At 47.9% G+C, this 23,245-nt stretch overlaps 1 long non-coding RNA gene across 1 annotated transcript; it reads left to right on the forward strand.

The window, feature by feature from the left end:
• Positions 1-6,829: 6,829 nt before the first annotated feature.
• On the forward strand, positions 6,830-21,773 carry LOC114808917. Its single transcript, XR_003756678.1, has 3 exons — positions 6,830-6,923; positions 7,284-7,491; positions 21,321-21,773. It is a non-coding gene; the product is annotated as an uncharacterized LOC114808917 (long non-coding RNA).
• The last annotated feature ends 1,472 nt before the right edge of the window (positions 21,774-23,245 follow it).

Genomic DNA, 23,245 nt, shown 5'->3' on the forward strand with positions numbered 1-23,245 from the left:
AATCTCAATCTTCTTTCAATGTCAAGGGGGAGAAGGACTTGAACTGGCAAACAATTCCACTAATTGAGGCCAAAAAATTAAATTACCTGGACTTTTAAGGTAAGGAGCTTTTTTCTGCCCTTCAGTGTGTAGACTTTGCTAGTGTAGGCTTCATCTAAAATCCTCATATTATTAGGGACCACCCTACATTCCCCATTTATCTTGTACCTGTTATGGGCCTTAGGATCTGCAATTTGTGGTTAAGTTGCTATCTCTATAAGGGATGTAACTCATTCCCCAGAAAGTAGCTTTGGTTCAGCTGGGAAGGTTTGGAAATATCATGGAGCCAGCTGAAAGACCTAACTGCTCTTGAAACTAAACTGAAACCAATCCAGAAATTTCCAAACTGGTAATTAATCATTGGGGTGTCAGGCCCAGCTGACCTGTCACTAATCAGTCTATCAGTCAATGGTACTTACGTTGCGCTTACCAGGTGAACAACTCTGTACTAAGTGCTTGAGAGACTATAATAGAACAGAGTTCTAGAGTAGAACTTACCCAACACAGTACCAACTGCTTGGGAGGGAATGAGTCTGCTAATTCTGTTGTATTGTCTTCTCCTAAATGCTTAGTAGCATGCTCTGCACATAGGAAGTGCTTGATAAATACCATTGATTGATTGAAAGAGCACATTGAAATTAGCAGACACAATCACTGCTCACATGGAGCTCACAATCGAGTTGTAAAAATAGACACTAAGATACCTTGTAAGCAGAAGAAAGAAGTGGAATTTAAAGATAAGTAAATAAGTGCTTCATGGAAGGGGTTGGGGTGTGGTGTATGTGTGTGTGTGTGTGTTCCCATTCCCCACAGTTGTCCCATGTGCTTGCAGAAGAAGCAAAGTGTGTACAATAATGATGGCAATAATTAAGCACTTTCTTTGTGCCTAAAAACTACACCAACTGCTGGAGAAGATAGAAGATTTTCTTCTGCCTCGCACTTGGATTCCCACCTTTTATTCACTCCTCCCTCAGTCTCACAACACTTATGCACTAATCCGTAATTTATTAATTTATATTAATGTCTGTCTCCCCCTCTAAACTGTAAATTCCTTGTGGCCAGGGAACCTATCTAGCAACTCCGTTGTATTGTCCTCTCCCAAGTGCTTAGTACAGTGCTCCACTCACTGTAAACACTCAATAAATACTATTGATTGAAATATGTCTACCAACTCTGCATTATTGTTCTCTCCCAAGCACTTAGTAGAGGTTTCTGCACACAGTAAGCACTCAGTAAGTACGATGGATCAATTGATTGAAGACGATCACCTCAAAGTTTCTGTCCCACTTGGGGCTCCGGAATCTGTTCCCCACCACTGGGCTGTTGGTTGGCAGCATGAGAAAGCATCATGGAACTTTGTCCAGGCCCCGGGCTTTCTATCTAAAGCCAATCAATCCAACAGTGGTATTTATTTAGTGCCTACTGCATGCAGAGCACTGAACTAACCACTTGGAAGAGTACAATCCAATAGAATTGGTTGACACAGTCCCTTCCCTCACTGAGCTTACAGTCTAGAGGGGGAGACCAATATTAATATAAATAAATAAATTACAGATACGGACAAAAGTGCGGTGGGGCTGAAGGAGGGGGTGAATAAAGCGGCATGGCTCAGTGGAAAGAGCATGGGCTCTGGAGTCAGAGGTCATGGGTTCGAATCCCAGCTCTGCCACTTGTCAGCTGTGTGACTGTGGGCATGTCACTTCACTTCTCTGTGCCTCAGTTACCTCATCTGTAAAATGGGGATTAAGACTGTGAGCCCCACGTGGGACAACCTGATTCCCCTGTGTCTACCCCAGCGCTTAGAACAGTGCTCTGCACATAGTAAGCGCTTAACAAATACCAACATTATTATTATTATTATCATTATTATTAAAGGGAGCAAGTCAGGGCGATGCAGAAGGGAGTGGGAGAAGAGGCCATGAGGGCTTAGTCAGTGAAGGCCTCTTGGAGGAGATGTGCCTTAAAAGAGCCATAAAATTCCCCCTTTTCCCCTAAATTCCACCTCCCTAAAACGAGAAGCACAGATGAAGGGTGAATTTGGATAAAATAATGGCACCCTGAAGAATAAGTGGAAAGAAAAAGATCTACAATGTGAGGTTCAAAAAAGTCAATCTTCCAAGTGTCTTTGCCAACCCTGGGACCTTCATTAGGGCTGTGAGCAAGAGTGGATCCAGGAGGGAATGAGGTGATGAGAAGCTGCGTGGCCTAGTGGCTAGAGCCCGGACCTGGTAATTAGAATGAATTTAAGTTCTCATCTCGGCTTTGCCACTTGTCTGCTGTGTGTCTGTGAGCCAATCACTTCATTTTTCTGGGTCTCAGTTCTCTCATCTGTAAAATGGGGATGAAAACTGTGAGCCCCACGTGGGATAGGGACTTTGCCCAACACAATTTGCTCGTATATACCCCAGTGCTTATTACAGTGCCTGATACACAGTAAGTGTTTAATAATTATTATTATTCAGAGGCCACCACCTCCCCAACCAAGAAACTACTGGTATGGTGTATGTTTCTGCAACCTCTTGTCAGGTAACACTTTGGACTGGATGAAATTGTTTAGGGGCTTGAAATCAATCAGTGGTGTTTATGGAGCGCTTGCTCTGTGCAGAGCACTGTACTAAGCACTTGGAAGAGGACAATGTAACAGAATTAACAGACACATTCCCTGCCCCTATTGAGCTTACAGTCTTGAAAGACTGAAGGAAGCCCTTTATCCCCTATCTGCCCTCCACTCTGCATCATCTCTGCTACCATATTAATCCAAGCACCCATCCTATCCCATCTTGATTGCAGCATCAGCCTCCTTGCTGACCTCCCTGCCTCCCATCTTTCCCCAATCCCAGTCCATATTTCAGTCTGCTGCAGGACACGTCACCCAGCTCCTTAGAACCTGCAGTGGATTTCCATCCACCTCTGCATCAAACAAAAACGCCTCACCATTGGTTTCAAATCACTCAATCCCCTCGTCACCTCCTACCTCACCTCTCTACTTTCCTACTACAACCCAACCTGCACCCTTTGCTCCTCTGTACCCACTGTACCTCGATCTCATCTATCTTGCCAACGACCTCTTGCCCACATACTGCTTCTGGCCTGGAATGCCCCCCCACTTCATATCGACAAGCAGTTACTCTTCCCTGATTCAAAGCCTTATTAAAGGCACAACTCCTCCAAGAGGCCTTCCCTAAGTCCTCCTTTGCTCCACTTCCTTCTGCCTCACTCTGACTTGCTCTGTTTATTCATCCTCCCTCCCAACCCCACAGCACTTCTGTCCATATCTGTAATTTATTTATTTATGTTAATATGTGTCTCCCCCTCAAGAATGTAAGCTCTCTGTGGGCAGGGAACGTGTCTGTTAATAATGTTACATTATCCTCTCCCAAGCATTTAGTACAGTGCTCTGAACACAGTAAGCACTCAATAAATATGATTGAGTGATTGATGCCCTTGGCTGTGTGGAAGTGAAAGACTCACCTCTGTGAAGTTGAATTCCACCTTAGATTCATCGACTCTGTAAACTCTGGGCCCATTCAGTTTAAATTCCTTAGCTGTCAGAGAGCCCCTCAAACCGGGCAGAACGCGGGTCCTCTCACTCCCAAAGTTAACTTCTTCTACCTACTTCTTATACCAACAGTCCTTCCCTGGAAGCTGAACAGGACAGAAGCAGGAAGGAGAGAAACAGTGTGGCCTAGTGGAAAGGGCCTGTGCCTGCAAGTCACCGAGGCACATAGACAGCGCTCAACAAATACCATTAAAAAGGAAACAAAAAACAAAAAGGAGAGACAGAGTGGAGAGAACAGCGGGAACTGCGGGGAGGGAGGGAAGAGGGGAACCTCAGGGAAGAGCTTGAGTTCATTCATTGATTGATTCATGTAGTCTGAATAATGACAGGCACTCTACTAAACGCTGGGGTGGATACAATCAAATTGGGTTTGATCCAATCCCTGTCCCATGTGGGACTGACAGTCCCAAACCCCCTTTTAAAGAAGGGATAACTGAGACCCAGAGAAGTGAAGTGACTTTCCCAAGGTCAAACAGCAGACAAGTGGTGGAGCATGGATTAGAATTCATAAGCTTCTGACTCCCGTGCTCTATCCACAGTGTTGTGTTCCTCAATTTTTATTTATTGAATATCCTCCTGGATGCAAAGCACTGCCCTTATTGCTGAGAAAACAGTGGATGAGAATTAGACCCTATCCTCAAGGAGTAAATAAATGGGTTGCAGGTGTCTGTAATTAAGGATGTTCTTCCAGATCTTTTTAACGATGGGAAGCTGCAAAACCCCTTCTCCTTAATAGCCTTCTGCCTCTTCCTTTGCTGCTCCTACGGCCCCATCCCCAGAAACCCAATCTCTCCAATAGGTGCCTTTCAATGGGGACAAGTGGCACTGGCCTTTTAAAACCCCAGATCCTTTTGGTTTTCTTCCTCTTTTATGTAGGGTTCATGGGTGTTCCTTACTGTAGGTTGTGGAGAAGATATGGAGTCTGTTTCTTTGGGGGTGTGGTGAGCAGGGTCTGTGGATTCTCTCTTGATTAGCTTATTTTCTCTTCAGTTGTGACTTGGTGACTGAAGGGGTTGAGGAGTGGGGGGTGTGGTCAAGGGTTTGAAGTTGAGGGCTGCAGAGGAGAGACCCTAAATCTGGGATAATTGACTGAAAGAGTGGTAGTGATACCTTGGCAGTTTGGAGTTACTTTGTACTCACCCAAGTGCTTAGTAATATTAATAATTGCGTATTTGTTAAGTGCTTATGATTTGCCAGGCACTGTATTAAGCCCTGGAGTGGATCCAAGCAAATTGGGTTGGATACAGTCCCTGTCCTATGTGGGGCTCACAGTTTCAATTCCCATTTTATAGATGAGGTAACTGAGGCCCAGAGAAGTGAAGTGATTTTCCCAAGGTCAAACAGCAGCCAAGTGGTGGATCAGTAATTAGAATCCATGACCTTCTGACTCCCAGGCTGGTACTCTATTCACTACATCATGCTGCCCAATTTTTATTGAGTGAACATCCTCTTTGGTGCAAAGCACTATACTAAGTGCTGGGAAAACACTGGATGAGAATTAGATGTGATTCTCAAGGAGTATGTGAATGGGTTTCAGGTGTCTATGAGAATGTTTTTCCAGATCCTTTTAATACAAATAATTATGGTATTAAGTGCTTACTATGTGCCAAGCACTGTTGTAAGTGCTGACGGGGCAGTGGCAAATCCTTCTCCTTCTTGACCTTCTGCCTTTTTCTTCCCTGATCCTTCAGCCCCACCCCCAGAAACCCAGTTTCTCTCCTATGTGTTCTTCAATGGGGCAAGTGCCACTGCCCCTTTAAAACCGTAGAGGTTTCTGGCCCTCTCCCATGGGTGCTACTTCCTGTAGGCTGTGGAGAGGAGATGGAGTATGCACCTCTGGGGGAGTGGTGTGCAGGGTCTGTGGTTGCCCCCTTGATTAGCTTATTTTCTGTTTAGTTGTGATTTGGTGACTTTACTGATTATGGTGACTGAAGGGGTTGAGGAATGGGCTGGGCTCAAGGGTTTGAAGTTGAGAGGGGCAGAGGTAAGACCCAAGTCTGGAATAATTGAAATAGTGGTAGTGACACCTTGAGGGTGGGGGGCTGCAGTTGGGTGTTTATACCAAGTGCTTAGTACTAATAATAATTGTGGTCTTAAAGTGCTTACCATCTGCCAGGCACTGTACTAAGTCCTGGAGTGGATACAAGCAAAGTGGGTTGGAGACAGTCCCTGGTCCCCTAGGCCCATGTTCTATCCACCATGTCATGCTGCTCAATTCTCATTTTATTGAATATCCTTCTGGGTGCTAAGCCCTACATTAAGTGCTGGGAAAGAACTAGATCAGAATCAGACCCACTTCTCAAGGAGTCTGTGAATGAGCTGCAGGGGTCTATAATTAAGGATGTTTTTCCAGATCCTTTTAACAATGGGCAGCTGCAAATCCTTCTCCTTAATAACCTTCTGCCTTTTTTTCCCCCCTAATTCTATAGTCCCACCCTCAGATATGCAGTCTGTCCATTAGGTGCCGTTCAATGAGGCAAGAAGCACTGCCCATTTAAAGCCCCAGAGGCTTCTGAACTTCTCCCTACCCTATGTAGGGTCCGTGGGCACTACTTCCTATGAGCTGTGAGGAGGAGATGGAGTATGCTTCTCTGGAGGTGTGGTAAACAGGGCCTGTGATGCCCCCTTGTTTATCTTATCTTTAGTTCTGATAGTTGATGCCTATTGAATTGTCAGTGCTGATGGGTGTGGGGAAGATGGGTTGGTTTCTGGTGGTTCAAGAAGGATTTGGGTTGATGCTTTTAGGGGGCAATTTAAGGCTGGGTTAATGGTTGACTAGAGTGGTGATGGGGTGGCTTGGGGGGTGGGGGGGGTGTTGGCTTTATATGGATGACTCAGAAAGAAATGGCTTGGGTGATTAAAGTGGGGTTACTTGGAGACTTTATTGATTATGGTGTTTGAGGGGGTTGGAGGAATGGGCTGGGCTCAAGGATTTGAAGATGAGTGGTGGGGAGGGGAGACCAAAGTCTAGGGTAATTGACTGAAACGGTGATGGTGACACCTTAAAGGTGGGGGAGGGGGCTGCAGTTGGGTGTTACAGTATATTCCCGCAAGTGCTTAGGAGTATTAATTGTGGTAAGTGCTTATTATGTGCCAGGCACTATACTAAGCACTGGAATGGATACAAGTAAATGGGGTTGGACCCAGTTTCTTTCCCTCATGGGGCTCACATTCCCAATCCCCATTTTACAGATGAATGAAATGAGGCCCAGTCAAGTGACTTGCCCAAGGCCTTGCAACAGACAAGTGGCATGACCTCTGGCTCCCAGGCCAGTGGTCCAACCACTTTGCCATGCTGCCTCTCTCATCCAGTGATCAGCACAAAGTATGTACTCCATAAAAATATGATTGTGTTTGGGGGTGTGTGTGTGTATTCATGTCAATGATTTGGGTTGGTAATCTAGTGTTTGGTCAACTGAGTACCAATTTATCCAGGAAGTGGTATAAAAAGCTGGAGTTGTGTGGGTGTGTGCCCGTCCGCCTGTGATGGGGGAACAGGGGGAAACGGCCAGGGTTGGATAGTCAGTATCAACTGCATTATTGATATGTGGGCTATGGAGAGGGCTGAGGGTGGTATGAGGAATGTGTTTGATAGCAATGAGTTGTCCATGGTGGTGGTGATTGTTTTGGAACAGTATTCTGAGGATAGCAGCTCTTGGTCTAAACGACTCTGTTCTTGTCTCAGGACATTTCCCCATTTCAGATGGGATGTATACCAGATCTTCAAATTGCGGGAGACCGGAGATTGCTTCTTGCCTGAAGAGCCTCTTGGTCATTGAAGAAAACACACTTGTCCGAGTTCTTTTGTGACTGGCTAGTTCTCCTAATGTTGCAAATAAAGGCACAGCCAAATTGGAGAGGGGGTTCTCTGTGCCACTCGTACTTCTCCGGAGGTGAATGGGCACTTTGGTCATATTCCTCCCTTTTCTGATCTCTCCAGCACTGTCTGTTTCTTTTTCTTTCTTATGTCACCACCTTGGGTTTGTATCCTCACTGCTTTTTTAGTTCCATTCTCTTTTCGAGTATAATGATGGTATTGTTTAAATGCTTACTATGTGTTAAGCTCTGTTGGAAGTGCTGGGGTAGGTAGAAAGTTGGACACTGATGTGTATTTTGACAGTGTTTGTGGCGCAGCCTCTGATTTGGTTCCAATACTCCTGTCCTAGAGGGACAGGGCATGCTACGGGCTACACAGGCTTTGGTTTTTCTTGACTTGGTGATGAGTCTGGGACTCAGAAAGAAAAGTGTCCACTTGGTTGGGACAAGCAAGTGTCTCTGGAGTGGAGGAAGTTAAGGGGTTGTGATGCTATGAGGTCTGTCTTCAGAGGAGATAACATGCTCTGGATCCAGAGATGAAGGTCTTGGTCAGGGGAGAGAGGGATGGGGCAAAAGCTGTGGGGTGCATGGGGGTGCACGCTCATGGTCTGTGTGTGTTTTTGTGTGTCATGGTGCCCTCCTTCTGTGCTCTTGCCAGCCCCCAGTTAGCTAGTATTTCTCACTCAACCTTAGTCATCAAGTCCAGTGACCTTAAACAAACTCAACATGGGACCCTGCACCAGGCATGTGGGAGGAGGTGAGGGGTTGCTTCTGCAAGGCTAGTGCCGCCGCCCTCCCAACCCCCGATCATCCACAAATGGGTGCGGACCCAGCCCCCATCCACTGAAAATCTCCACCATCCTCAGTGGATTCAGCGCTGTGGGTTGGTCCCGGAAGCATCTGTATCAGAGCGTCAGACTGTGAGCCCCCAGGGGAAGGGGTGGGGTGGGGGTAATAATAATGTTGGTATTTGTTAAGCGCTTACTATGTGCAGAGCACTGTTCTAAGCGCTGGAGTAAATACAGGGTAATTAGGTTGTCCCACTTGGGGCTCAGTCTTAATCCCCATTTTACAGATGAGGTAACTGAGGCACAGATAAGTTAAGTGACTTTCCCACAGTCACACAGCTGACAAGTGGCAGAGCTGGGATTCGAACCCATCTCTGACTCCCAAGCCCAGGCTCTTTCCACTGAGCCACCATCATGCGCCTCTCGTGGGCAGGATTGTGCCGAGCTCAGCTTGCTGGCTGGAGACCTCTGGGGCTTCCCAATACCTGTACCCCAAGATACACACTACCCCTTCTCCTCCATGGGACTCCATTACAATCCCCCAAAAGCCCAGCAATGAGTTGGGGTTCAGTAGCTGCACCTTTGTGGAGTAGACTGTAAGCTGGTTGTAAGCAAGAAATGTGTCTGTCTATTAGGCTCTACCAAGAACATAATACAGTGCTCTGCGATCAATAAATATGCCAGACCGAGCCAGAGCATCGCCAACACAAGTGCCGCTGTTGTAGCAGCAGAAGCTGAGGCACCAGCAGTAGTCATTCAGTACTTAGTAGATGCAGAGCACCCTACTGAGCACCTGGGAAAGTGAGTTACAAAGTGCAAATCTCTCCTTGAGTTGGAACCTAGTCTGCAGAATATTTTCAGATGATTTCTCCCCTGACTCGTCTTGGCTCTGACTTTAATGGTTGAAATTTATTTACGTTAAATGTCTGTCTCCCCTTCTAGACTGTAAGCTCATAGAAGGGAGGAAATTTGTCTGATAGTAAGGGCTGAATAAATACAATTGACTGATTGAAATGGGTGTCTTTAGCAATCGAGGTGTCTCACCCCCATCCTGCTCTTAGTACCGTGCTCTCTCAAATAGCATTTGAGAAACACTACTGCTGTGTTAATGCAATACTGCCACCCTTCACTCAATGTATTGATTTACTCTGTTTTTTTCCTTCTCGTACTGCCGATTCAAGCTTACCTTGGGTTCAGTGTGCACAACTTCATGTACCGACTTGGTATATGCCATTCCACCTGTGTGCAACTCAATGTCTGTCCTGTATAATGGAAGCTGCAGCGTGGCTCAGTGGAAAGAGCCCGGGCTTGGGAGTCAGAGGTCATGGGTTTGAATCCCGGCTCTGCCACTTGTCAGCTGTGTGACTGTGGGCAAGTCACTTCACTTCTCTGGGCCTCAGTTACCTCATCTGTAAAATGGGGATTAACTGTGAGCCTCATGTGGGACAACCTGATTACTCTGTATCTCACCCAGTGCTTAGAACAGTGCTCTGCACATAGTAAGTGCTTAACAAATACCAACCAACAAGCTTCATGAGAGCAGGGGCCATGTGGGCTATGCAGTGTTGAACTTTTTGAAGCACTTGTACCATGTTGTTCCAAAGCTGATGCTCCCCCCTCTAGATGATAAGCTTATTGGGGCAGGGCTTGCAGTGGTTGTATTGTTCTATTGTATTCTCCCAAAGGCTTAGTACCATTCTCTGCACATAGTAAGAGCTCAAATATGATTGACTGACTGTCTTAGATTGTAAGCTCCCAGTGAGCAGGGGCTGTGTCTCCTACACCCAACTTGCCCAAGAGAGTGCTTAATGAGGTGGGGTCTGACTCAAGTCAGACCAAACATGGGGTCAGATGCCTCAATCAGGCTCTACTGTGGGAGAGGGGAGGAGGGGCTGGGGTGAAGGACCAGCCTGGCACTTGGTAAATATTCAGGGCCTCGGCTGCAGGAGAAAAGGCAGAAGCCCATCTTTTTTCTGCCCCCTGGAGAAGTCTCCCAGACAATCCTGCTCAGAGGTAAGATCCTGGGGACTTGGGGGAGTGTGTTGGGGAGAAGGTCGGCAGGGTATAAGACTCTGGGGGAGAAACCCCGACTGCCTGGGGTGTCTTGCCATGCAGTGATAGTCAACCAGGGCCTCTTGTGCAGGGTGGGTGAGTGGCAGCTGCTCTGTCCTGTCTCTGCCTATCTCTTTTTGACTCCCTTGTGTGTGTGTGTGTGCTCTCTCCCTCTCTCACTCTCTTTTTCTCCTCCCCCCCCCAGGTGTGACTGTGCAGGGGACAGTCCACCTCCGGGGTGGGGATGCAGATGGGGCTGGGCACAGGTGGCAGCACCTCCTGGCCCAAGCAGGGGGGCAGAGCGAGATTGCCCTGAGACGTGACTGAGTGTATCCTTAGGGTCCAAGGAAGGAGCCTGAGCCCCAGATGCATCCTGGGAGCCCCAGCCCCTTGCTCCAACCCCACCTCCCAACGGACATGTTGATGTGGACGGTTAGTGTCATGCCCTACCTTGGGGCTCTTAGGGCTCTGTTTTGGGCAAGTGGGAGGAATCAAAGAATCAGTGACATTTGAGCACTTAAGTCTAGAGGACTAGACTATACTGTAGAGAGAGTGAAGAGATCCTTATTTCTTTTACATCTCAACACAATCCACTGCATCCTTATAGTCCACAAACTAGAGCAGTGATTGACCCCAACCTGGCCCAGTAATGACCCCTAAGCAGGGTCCTCTCAATATGTAACTTCCTACTCCCTGGGTGGAGGACTGGGCTCCCCACTGGAGACCCAGTCAACCCTTTTGCACCTCCTCCCCCCGCCCACCCCAACAGTAATGGGTTGGCACTCTTCCCCCAGGGTGGGCTAGAACACACCTCATCAGCCAATCACATCCATCCTCAGGAAGCCGCAGCACGGTCCCGAGCCAGACCACCTGGCCCTGTGGACAGTGGAGGACTGATTCACTATTCACTGGATGCCATGGACACTCAGATTGTGCCAGCCCCAGCGTGAGGGAATAGGTTGGCACCAGGCTGCTGCTCCCGGCCATCCCCCCAGCCTGCAACTGTGTATCCCCTCCTTCCAGACCATGCCATTTCCTTAGTGGTTCTAGGGTCAAACACTGCATTATGGGTGGCAAATCAGTCCCTTGCAACTCCAGGAAGGGATGGAGATGTGTGCAGGTGTTTGTCTCATGCATGAGAGCAAGGGCCGGGACCAGAGCAGGGTGAGAGGGGCTGTCCTTCTTTGGACGGGGAGAGGGTTATGGAAACAGGGGTCTGGAGTTCTGGACAGGTGCTCTGAGGATGGACCTCAAAAGTGGGTGTGAAGTCACCCCGGCCCCCTTAATTCTAAAGACAAGTTTGACTTCCTCCTGGCCTGGACCACTGGGAGTTATCTGCCCAGCTCTGGCTTCAAGAGTACAGACTCCTTTTCCTGCCCGAGGGGGGTGCCCCTGGGGGAGTGGGGTTTAGGGGCAGGAAGAGTCAAGGGTGTGTGTTTCTAGCTGTAAGCATGTGTGACTACCCTATGTCCTCCATCCCTCCTGGACTAGCAGAATGAAGGGGGCAGAGGACTAGCTGCAAATCCTAGAGTGGGAAGATGCAAAGTGGTTTCCCCCCATCCTATCAACAGAAATGGCATGCTCTGGCCTCCTCCTCTCCTCCTCCCCTCTCTGTCCCCTTGGCCGCCTGGGCTCTGTAAGCCCAAATGCATCTGTATGGAATAAAATGTATATGTTCTACCTCACTCCTGACTCTGGAAAGAAAAATCTTAGTTCTCTCTCTCACATGGCAGATAGTTGGAGAGATGAATTTTGGAGTCACTTATATTGATGTGATAGCCGAAGCTTTATCATCATCAGTCATTATCATTATTATTATGGTCTATTTTAAGGGTTAATCAGTGTTGCTTAGTGGATAGAGCCCGGGCCTGGGAGTCAGAAGGACTTGGGTTCTACTTCCATCTATGCCATTTGTGTGCTCTGTGACCTTGGGTAGTCACTTCACTTCTCTGTACCTCAGTAACGTCATCTGTAAAATGAGCATAAAGACTATGAGCCCCATGTGGGGCAAGGACTGTGTACAGCCTGATTAGTTTGTATCTACCTTAGCCCTTAGAACTGTGCCAGGCACATAGTAAGCGCTAAACAAATACCATTACAACCACAGTACTAAATGCTGTGGTAGATATGAGTTAATCCAGATGCATATTCCCTGCCCTCAGTGAGTTTAAAATGGCTGTGAGCTTCATGTTTGACATAGACTATGTCCAACCTGATCAGCTTGTATCTGCCCCTGCACTTAAAACAGTGCCTGTCACATAGGAAAGAGTTTAACCAATACCATTTTAAAATAAGGAGCATTCAGGATATGAGTAATTATAATGTAATGATGTTGGTATTTGTTAAGCGCTTACTATGTGCAGAGCACTGTTCTAAGCGCTGGGATATACAGGGTAATCAGGTTGTCCCACATGAGGCTCACAGTCTTCAATCCCCATTTTACAGATGAGGGAACTGAGGCACAGAGAAGTGAAGTGACTTGCCCACAGTCACACAGCCGACAAGTGGCAGAGCCGGGCTTCGAACCCGTGACCTCTGACTCCCAAGCCCGGACTCTTTCCACTGAGCCATGCTGCTGAGAGCCTTACTTCTCAGCGAAGAGAACTTCCAAATCATCCTGTTTTCCCCTACACACAGCTGGATAAGCTCTTTGTGGGCAGAGAGCATGACTACTAACTCTGTTGTGTTGTCCTTTCCTGTCCTGCACCCAGTAAGCATTCAATAAATATCATTTATTGACTCTAGATTGTCCCTCTGGACTGTAAGCTTGTTGTGGGCAGGGAACAGGTCTTTAAACTCTGTTCTATTGTCCTCTCCCAACCGCTTAGTCCAGTGCTCTGCACACAGTAAGAGCTCAATGAATTCCATCAATTGATGGATCAGTTAGTTAAAGCCTGAGGAAAGGGTGAGATGTTGGAGTCCCGAGGTGGAGCTCATCACAAATAGCCTGGACTAATTCATGAAAAGTCTATGCATCATCACCCGATAGCCTGCCCTGTGAACCTGATGCCCAAGGGCTTTTACTGATTGTCATGACTTGTTCTCTGCAGAGTCGGGGCCTGCATAACTTTAGAAGTCTGAAGTTTCCCCACCCTTGCTTTCAGCAGGAGTATCCAAAGCAACAGAATCGAATTACCTGGCAGCCTGCTAAGTGCAGTTCAGTGGGAAATTAGCTGGCACAATTCATTAGCTGGTTAGAGGGTAATCTATCAACAGTCATCTGTCAGTTTCTCTTAGAAAGGATTGCACCCACCTACTGCTTGCCCTGTTTCCAAGAGGTCTGGGGGTGTGGGAATTATTAAAAAATCTGGGGTGGGTTTTAGAACTCTGTAGAATCACTGTTCCTCAAGCTGAGCTGTTCTGTGGGGATGGGAGGGGTGATCCAGGGAGGAGGAGGAGGGAGATGGGAAGGAGGAGCCACGTGCCAGAGATGGGGTAGCGGGGAGGATCGTCTGTTGGCCCTCGGCCTGCTAGGGAAAGCCAACTGAGGCTGACTCTCCCGGGGCCAAGCTAACATTGGCTTGAAAGCCCTCAATACCCTTGCCTCCTCTTACCTCACCTCACTGCTCTCGTACTCCAAACCAGCCCTCACACTTTGCTCCTCTAATGCTTACCTTCTCACTCTACCTTGACTTTTGTCTATCTCACCACCAACCTCTTGCCCACATCCTGTATCTGGCCTGGAACACCCTACCACCTCACATCCGGCGGACAATTAGTCTCCCCCTCACACATCCAATCCATTACCAAAACCTGCAGGTCTCACCTGCACAATATCACCAAGATCCGCCCTTTCCTCTCCATGCAAACCGCTTCCTTGCTGGTACAATCTTTCATCATATTCCAACTGGATTACTGCATCGGCCTCCTTTCTGAACTCCCATCCTCCAGTTCCTCTGCACTTGAGTCTATACTTCACTCTGCTGCCCAGATTATCTTGCTTCAGAAATGCTCTGGGCATGTCACTCCCCTCCTCAAAAATCTCTAGTCGTTTGCCTATCAACCTTTGCTTAAGCAAAAATTCCTCACTATTGGCTTCAAAGCTCTCCATCACCTTGCCCCCTCCTACCTCATCTCCCTTCTCTCCGTCTACAGCCCACCCCACACACTCCGCTCCTCTGCCACTAACCTCCTCACTGTGCCTCGTTCTCGCCTGTCCCGCCGTGGACCCCTGGCCCCCGTCTTATCCTGTGGCCTGGATTACCCTTCCTCCTCACATCTGCCAAACTGCAGAAGCAGCGTGGCTCAGTGGAAAGAGCCCAAACGTGGGAGTCTGAGGTCATGGGTTCGAATGGCGCCTCCGCCATTTGTCAGCTGTGTGACTTTGGGCAAGTCACTTAACTTCTCTGTGCCTGTTACCTCATCTGAAAAATGGGGATTAAAACTGCAAGCCCCACGTGGGATAACCTGATTGCCTTGTATCCCCCCAGTGTTTAGAACAGTGCTCTGCACATAGTAAGCGCTTAACAAATACTACCATTATTATTATTATTATCTCTCTTCCCCCTCTTTAAAGCCCTACTGAGAGCTCACTTCCTCCAGGAGGCCTTCCCAGACTGAACCCCCACTCTTTCCTCTGCTACTCCTCCCCTCCCCATCACCCCTACTCCCTCCCTCTGCTCTAATAATGTTGGCATTTGTTAAACGCTTACTTTGTGCCGAGCACTGTTCTAAGCACTGGGGTAGACACAGGGGAATCAGGTTGTCCCACGTGGGGCTCACGGTCTTAATCCCCATTTTACAGATGAGGTCACTGAGGCACCGAGAAGTTAAGTGACTTGCCCAAAGTCACACAGCTGACAAGTGGCCGAGCTGGGATTTGAACCCATGCTCACCCTGGCTCCACCACTTGTCTGCTGTGTGACCATCTGACCCCCTTGTCTCTTCCCTCCCCATCCTGACTCTCCCCCCAGTGACCCAGCATGGACCATCCAACACCTCTGACTCTCCCTTCTCCATCAATCTCTGTGTCTCAGTTTCCTCAGCATGACTCAGTGGAAAGAGCACGGGCTTGGGAGTCAGAGGTCATGGGTTCGAATCCCTGCTCTGCCACTTGTCAGCCATGTGACTGTGGGCAAGTCACTTAATTTCTCTGTGCCTCAGCTACCTCATCTGTAAAATGGGGATTAAGACTGTGAGCCTCACATGAGACAACCTGATTATCCTGTATCTACCATAGCGCTTAGAACTGTGCTCTGCATATCGAAAGCACTTAACAAATACCAACATCATTATTATTATTATTATTATTATTAAAATGGTGATTAAGACTGTGAGCTCACTGTGGGACAGGGACTGTGTCCAACCTGATTATCTTGTATTTACTCCAGCGGTTAGTACAGTGCCTTGCACATACTAAGCGCTTAACAAAAACCACAGTTGTTGTTATTACTATCCGGGAAGTCAAATTGGGTCATTCTGTGGGCAATTGATCAGAGTAGGTGTTGTTTTCCTTTCTCTTGACACTTGTTTGTTTTTTTTAAAATTTTTTAAATTTTAACTGTTTTAATTGTATTTGTTAGGACTTGGCTCTTTGTGCTAGGCCATGCTGTTTATATATGAATTGCCTTCAAGCAATGCGTTCACTAGTGCAAATGGATCCCAGCCAGAATGCCAGATTACTCAATCAATGGATCAGTGCTCTTTATTGAGCCCTTACTCTGTGCAGAGCACTGTACTAACTTTTTATAACATTTAAGCACCTACTATGTGCTAAGCACTCTGCTGAGCTATGAGGTAGACAAAAGATGCAGAGAAGCAGTATGGCTTATTGGAAAGAGCCCAGCCATGGAAGTCAGAGGACCAGGGTTCTAATCCCAGCTCTGCCACTTGTCTGCTTTATGGCCTTAGGCAAGTCACTTCACTCTTCTGTGCCTCAGTTACCTCTTCTGTGAAATGGGGATTAAGACTGTGAGCTCCATGTGGGACAGGGCCTATATCTAACCCGCTTAGCTTTTATCTACCCCAGTGCTTAGTGGAGAAGCAGTGTGGCTCAGTGGAAAGATCCCGGGCCTGGGAGTCAGAGGTCATGGCTTCGAATCCTGACTCTGCCACTTGTCAGCTGTGTGACTGTGGGCAAGTCACTTAACTTCTCTGTGCCTCAGTTACCTCATCTGTAAAATGGGGATTAACTGTGAGCCTCACGTGAGACAACCTGATTGCTCTGTATCTACCCCAGCGCTTAGAACAGTGCTCTGCACATAGTAAGTGCTTAACAAATACCAACATCATTATTATTATTATTACAGTGACCGGCACGTAGTAAGTGCTTAACAAATACCATTAAAAAAAAAAGTTGAGGGGGCTCCCTGCCCTGCCTTCTGCTCAGTCTCCATGTCTGTGACCAGAAAACTTTCATTCTGCTTTCCCAGCTTTTCTGTCTCCTTTTCAGCTCACTTGACTTGTCATGAGCACACATGCACCGCCTCCCCCACCCCGCCCTCGAATTAAGGCTCCTAGACCTTGAAAACATTCTTTTGCTTTAGCTTCCAGGTCATCTTTCAGCTTTCTGAAAGAAAACCAACTTTATTCCGGAAGTCATGTGCAGCCGTTTATTTTCCCCAGTGGGTAATGTCACACGCACATCATAAGGGTCCAGCCGTTTGAAGGAAGCAGTGGCACTCCCAGCCTGTTTATGCTGAAACTGCAGAACAAGAGTCACAGTGGACTTTGCTTAGAATGAGCCCCCAAAAACCACCAGCATTTCCGCTCACTTGTCTCCGTGGGTTTGTTAAGCATTTACTAGGTATGGAGCATGGTAGTAACTCTCTTGTCTGTACTCCCCCAAGCACTTAGTACAATGTGCACTGAATAAATACCACTGGTTGATTGACTTATGCATTCTCTGGCCTTAAGGTGTCATCTCTATCCTAATCCTCCTTGACCGCTCAGCTGCCTTTGACACTGTAGACCATCCCCTTCTCCTCCACACCTTATCTCACCTTGGCTTCACAGACTCCGTCCTCTGCTGGTACTCCTCTTATCTTTCTGGCCGTTCATTCTTGGACTCCTTCGCAGGCTCCTCCTCCCCCTCCCATCCTCTAACTGTAGGAGTTCCTCAAGGGTCAGTTCTTGGCCCTCTTCTGTTCTCCATCTACACTCACTCCCTCGGTGAACTCATTCGCTCTCACGGCTTCAACTATCATCTCTATGCAGATGACACACAAATCTACATCTCTGCCCCTGTCCTCTCCCCCTCCCTCAGGCTCGTATCTCCTCCTGCCTCCAGGATGTCTCTACCTGGATGTCTGCCCGCCCCTAAAACTCAGCATGTCCAAAACTGAGCTCCTTATCTTCCCTCCCAAGCCCCGTCCTCTTCCTGACTTCCCTATCACTGTGAATGGTACGACCATCCTTCCCGTCTCTCAAGCCCGCAACCTTGGTGTTATCTTTGACTCAGCTCTCTCATTCAGCCCACACATCCAATCCGTCACCAAGACCTGCCAGTCTCACCTTTCCTAATATCGCCAAGATCCGCCCTTTCCTCTACACCCAAACGGCTATCTTACTGGTACAGGCTCTCATAATATCCCGGCTGGATTATTGGGTCAGGCTTTTCTCTGATCTCCCTTCCTCCCATCTCTCCCCGATTCACTCTATTCTTCATTCCGCTGCCCGGCTCATCTTCCTGTAGAAACGCTCTGGGCATGTCACTCCCCTTCTTAAGACCCTCCAGTGGTTGCCTATCAACTTCCACACGAAACAAAAACTTCTCACTCTAGGCTTCAAGGCTCTCCATCACCTTGTCCCCTCCTACCTCTCCTCCCTTCTCTCTTTCTTCTGCCCACCCCGTAGGCTTCGCTCCTCCGCCGCCCACCTCCTCACCGTCCCCCGTTCTCGCCTATCCCGCCGTCGACCCCTGGGCCACGTCCTCCCACTGTCCTGGAATGCCCTCCCTCCTCACCTCCGCCAAACTAATTCTCTTCCCCTCTTCAAAGCCCTACTGAGAGCTCACCTCCTCCAAGAGGCCTTCCCAGTCTGAGCTTCCCCTTTTCCCTCTGCTCCCTCTGCTGCCTCTCTGCCCCCCCACCTCCCCTCAGCTAAGCCCCTTTTCCCCCCCTTTCCCTCTGCTCCTCCCCCTCTCCCTTCCCCTCAGCACTGTGCTCATCCGCTCATTTGTATATATTTTTATTACCCTATTTATTTTGTTTAAGAGATGTACATGTCCTTGATTCTATTTATTGCTATTGTTTTTGTCTGCCTGTCTCCCCCGAGACTGTAAGCCTGTCAATGGGCAGTGATTATCTCTATCTGTTGCCGAATTGTACATTCCAAGCGCTTAGTACAATGCTCTGCACATAGTAAGCGCTCAATAAATACTACTGAATGAATGAATCTCCAACTGTCTGCTCCTTAGCTTTTTCCTTGCTGACAGAAGAGGGGGAGAGGGAGGGAATAGGAAAGCAGGGAGGGGAGAAGGGAAAAGGATGGGGGAAAATGGGAGGGGGGAGAGAGGCTGTGAAGGGGGAAAGGGAGAAGAGAGCAGGGGAGGAGGAAAACTGTAAGCTCACTGAGGGCAGGGATCATGTCTCTCAGCTCTAACAATTATTATTATCCGGGAAGTCCGATTTGGCCATTCTGTAGGGAATTGATCAGCGTAGGTGCTGTTCTCATTTCTCTTGCCACCTGTTTTTTTGTTGTGTTGTTTTGTTTTTTTTTTAAACAGATCACTTCACTCTTCTGTGCTTCAGTTACCTCTTCTGTGAAATGGGGATTACTGTGTGCAGAATACTATACTAAACATTTGGGAATCACATTCTCTGCCCACGAGGAGTTTACAAGTCCTCACCAATGTTCTGCCCCAGTGATAATAACTGCTCTATTTGTTAAGTATTTACTATGTGCCCAGTACTGTAGTAAGCCCTGGGATCGATTCAAGATAATCAGTTTGGACCCAGTCCCTGTCCCACAACACACAGTCTAAGGGGGAAGGAAAACAGGGATTTAATCCCCATTTTGCCGATGGGGAAAATGAGGACCAGAGAAGTTAAGTGAATTGCCTGAGGTCACACAGTAGGCAAGTGGCAGATCTGGGGTTAGAACCCAGGTCCTCTGGCTCCTAGGCGTGTACTCTTTCCAATAGTCCAAACCACTCCCCACTGTCTTCTATTGTGACCTCCTATCTAAAGGAGATCGGGAAGCAGAGTTGCCTAGTGGAAAGTGCCATGGCCTGGGATTCAGAAGATGCGCGTTCAAATTCACTTATTCAACCGTGTTACTTATTCAATCGTGCTTACTGTGTGCAGAGCACTGTACTAAGTGCTTGGGAGAGGACAATAGAACAATAGACACATTCCCTGCCTACAGCGAGCTCACAGCCTAGAGGGGAGTGCTTAACTAATACCACAGTTATTTTTAACCCCTGCTCCTCCACGTTCCTGCTATGTGACCATGGGCAAATCACTACTCTGGGTCTCAGTTTCTTCAGCTGTAAAATGGGGACCTATCTTGTGTCCCTCATGTGGGACTTATATCTACCTCAGCAGCGCTTAGTACAGTGCCTGGCACATAGTAAGCACTTAAATGCCATAATTGTTATTATTACATTGCTTGACACACAGTAAGCCCTTAACACATACCACTATGATTGTTATTATTATCATTAGCACATCTTCTCCCATCCTTAAAGCATCCTGAAACCCCTCCTCCTCCTCGTCCTCCAGGAAGCCTTTTTTGATAAACTCCCAATAGCTCTATTAACATTTCAGTATGTTACCCTAACTCTTGCACGTAGGTCTATACTGGTATATAGATTGGTGGAATATGATAGTCTACTCGTACTGCTCACTTTTTCACTGGCCATCTCTCCCTCCTCACTTCTGCTCCTCCTCTTGTTGAATCCTTTGTGTCTCCTCTGTGACAATGTGGTGACCTTTCCTACATTGAATCATAATAGATCATTGTGCTACTGAAATGCTTATTATGAGCCAAGCACTGTCCTGAGCACCTGGGAAGAGACTGAATAATCAGGTGGGCCACAGTCCCTTACTTGTCTGCTGTATGACCTTGGGCAAATCATTTAACTTCCCTGTGCCTCAGTTACCTCATCTGTGAAGTGGGGGTGAAGACTGAGAGTCCCATGTGGGACATGGACTATGTCCAATTTCATTATCTTGTTTTCTATCCCAGTGTTTAGCACAGTCCCTGGCATGTAATTAAGTGCTTAACAAATACCATAAAAAAGGGAGAACACATTTCCTGCCCACAATGAGTTTACAGTCTAGAATGGGGGAGACAGACATTAATATAAGGAAAATTACAGATGTGCCCATAAGTGCTGTGGGACTGGGAGAGAGGAAGAATAAAGGGAGCAAGCAAGTCAGAGTGAGGCAGAAGGGAGCAGGAGAAGAGGAAAAGAGGGCTGAGTCTGGAAAGGGCTTTTGGAGGAGATGGGCCTTCAATAAGGCTTGGAAGTCGATGGAGATACCGAGGGGAGTTTTGAACACCAGAGACTCCCCATGATGTTTCGGGAACAGATTTTTTGTTGATGATCCTCTTCCTTTTGCACTATTAGCTCATGTCTGCCTCAAGAACCCTGCTTCAGAAGTCCCCTCTCCTGGGCTCAGCAGTGAGTCTCCTGACTCCCTAAGAAAGGAAAAAAACTCTTCCCTGGCCCCTGGCAGCTGCAGTAGACACAGCAGAGAAGGGATTTGGGGAGGAGTCGTCCCATGTAGCAGTGGGAAAGGGAAGCAACAGGGCCTAGGGGATGGAGCCCAGGCCTGGGAGTCAGAAGTACTCGGGTTCCCATCCCAGCTCTGCAGCTTGTCTGCTGGGTGACCTCAGATGAGTCTCTTAATTTCTCTGTGCCTCAGTTCCTTCATCTGTCAAACTGGGATGAAGACTGTGAGCCCCTCATAGGAAATGGACTGTATCCAACCCGATTAACTTGTATCTACCCCAGCGTCTAGTACGGTGCCTGGCACATAGTAAGCCCTTAACAATAGATAGCACCTCTATTTTTTCCTTCTTTAATTTTTTTTTTCAAGGGCACAAAGAGTTGACATGGGTCCGTGGGCTTAGACTCAGCAAAGCAGGATTAATCTCTCTTCTTTTCCTTCTTTCCACAGAAAATCACCAAGCGGGTCTTGGGAAGAAAGGCCATGAGGAAGTGATGACAAGGAACAATCCTTCTGGGCTCCAAAGGGATATTTATTCCTGGGATCCAGCACTGATCTGGTTGTGGGGGGGACCAGTCTGTGTTTTTATGAGCCGCATGGATGTGTGTTTCAGGAGATTCGCTTTGCCTATTTTAATCTAGACAGGGATAGATTTGATGTAATAATCAAGGAGGGTCAGGTTGGAGGGGGGAAGTACGAGGAGGGAAAGGATGACATCGTTTCTTTTGTGTCGGGTTGGTCATGGTAATTCTTTCTTCTTCCCAGCCTTAAACTGAACCTTCTTTTGTATGTTTTCATACTTCTAGAAAAGAAATTAAACACCTTTTGACTGACATGGAGACAAGAAAAGAAACTATCGCTTCCTCCCCATCCTGATATGTGTGTCCCACACCACCAAGGAAGTGCCAGGGTAAGCCTAGGCCCCGGCGGCTTCAGGTACGGGCTCCCCCCAGGGGAAATGGGGAATCCGGTGCCATCCTGCCGACTCAGGGACCTCACTCTCAGCAGTCGAGCCAGACAGGGACCAGCCTAAGAGGGTGCTCGAAACCCAACCGGCCTCTCGTTACTGGCTCAGGGCCTTCACTTTTATTCATTCATTCAGTCAGTCATATTTATTAAGGACTTACTTTGTGCAGAGCCCTGTACTAAGTGCTTGGGAAAGCACAGTACAATATAGAGTGACAATCCCTGCCCACAATGAGCTCACAGTCTGGGGGCAGGGGCAGGGTGGGGATGGGGGAGACAGACATCCATACAAATGAACAGACATCAACAGAAATAAATAAAATTCCAGAAATATATATATAAGTGCTGGGAGGCTGGGGGAAGGGGGAAGAGTAAAGGGAGCAAGTCAAGGCAACAGAAGGGAGTGGTAGATGAGGAAGAGTGGGGCTTAGTCTGGGAAGGACTCATGGAAGGAGATGTGCCTTCAGTAAGGCTTTGAAGTGGGGGTAGAGAAATTTTCTGGTGGATTTGAGGAAGGATGGTGCTCCAGGCCAGAGGTAGGACATGCGCCAGGGGTCATTGGTGAGGCTGGCAAGATGGAGGCACAGTGAGAAGGTTAGCACCAGAGGAGTGAAGTGTTCAAGTTGGGTTGTAACAGAGAAGCGGGATGAGGTAGGAGGGGGCAAGGTGATGGAGTGCTTTAACACCAATGGTGAGGAGTTTTTATTTGATACAGAGATGGATAGTCAACCATTAGAGATATTTGAGGAGGGGGTTGACATATCCTGATGATTTCTGTAGAAAGGTGATCCGGGCATCGGAATGAAGTGGGGACTGGAGTGGGGAGAGGCAGGAGGTTGGGAGATCAGCAAGGAGGCTGATGCAGCAATCTAGGCTGGTTAGGATGAGTGACTGTATTAACGTGGTAGCAGTTTGGATGGAGAGGAAAGGGCAGAATTTAGCAATGTTGTGAAGGTGGGACCGACAGGATTTGGTGACGGATCGAATGTGTTGGTTGAATGAGAGAGCGGAGTCAAGGATAACACCATGGATACAGGCTGGGGAGATGGGAAGGACGGTGGTGCCATCTACAGTGAGGGGAAAGTCCGGGAGAGGACTTTCTGCTTCCTGTTTCTGCTACTATGAGCAGATTGTGTCCCAGGAAAGAAATGTCTTTTTAAATATTTTTTAATGGTATTTGTAAAGCACTTACCTATGGCACAGGCAGTGTTCTAAGTGCTGGACTAGATATAAGCTAATTGGGTTGGACACAGTCCCTATCCCAAGTGGGGCTCACGGTTTTAAGTCCCGTTTTCCAGATGAAGGAACTGAGGCCCAGAGAAGTGAAGTGGCTTACCCAGGTCACAGAGCAGACAAGCAGCAGAACTGGGATTAGAATCCAGGTCACTGGAACTCCCGGGCCCCTGCTC

Source organism: Ornithorhynchus anatinus, unplaced genomic scaffold, assembly GCF_004115215.2.
Source record: "Ornithorhynchus anatinus isolate Pmale09 unplaced genomic scaffold, mOrnAna1.pri.v4 scaffold_51_arrow_ctg1, whole genome shotgun sequence".
NCBI lineage: Eukaryota > Metazoa > Chordata > Mammalia > Monotremata > Ornithorhynchidae > Ornithorhynchus > Ornithorhynchus anatinus.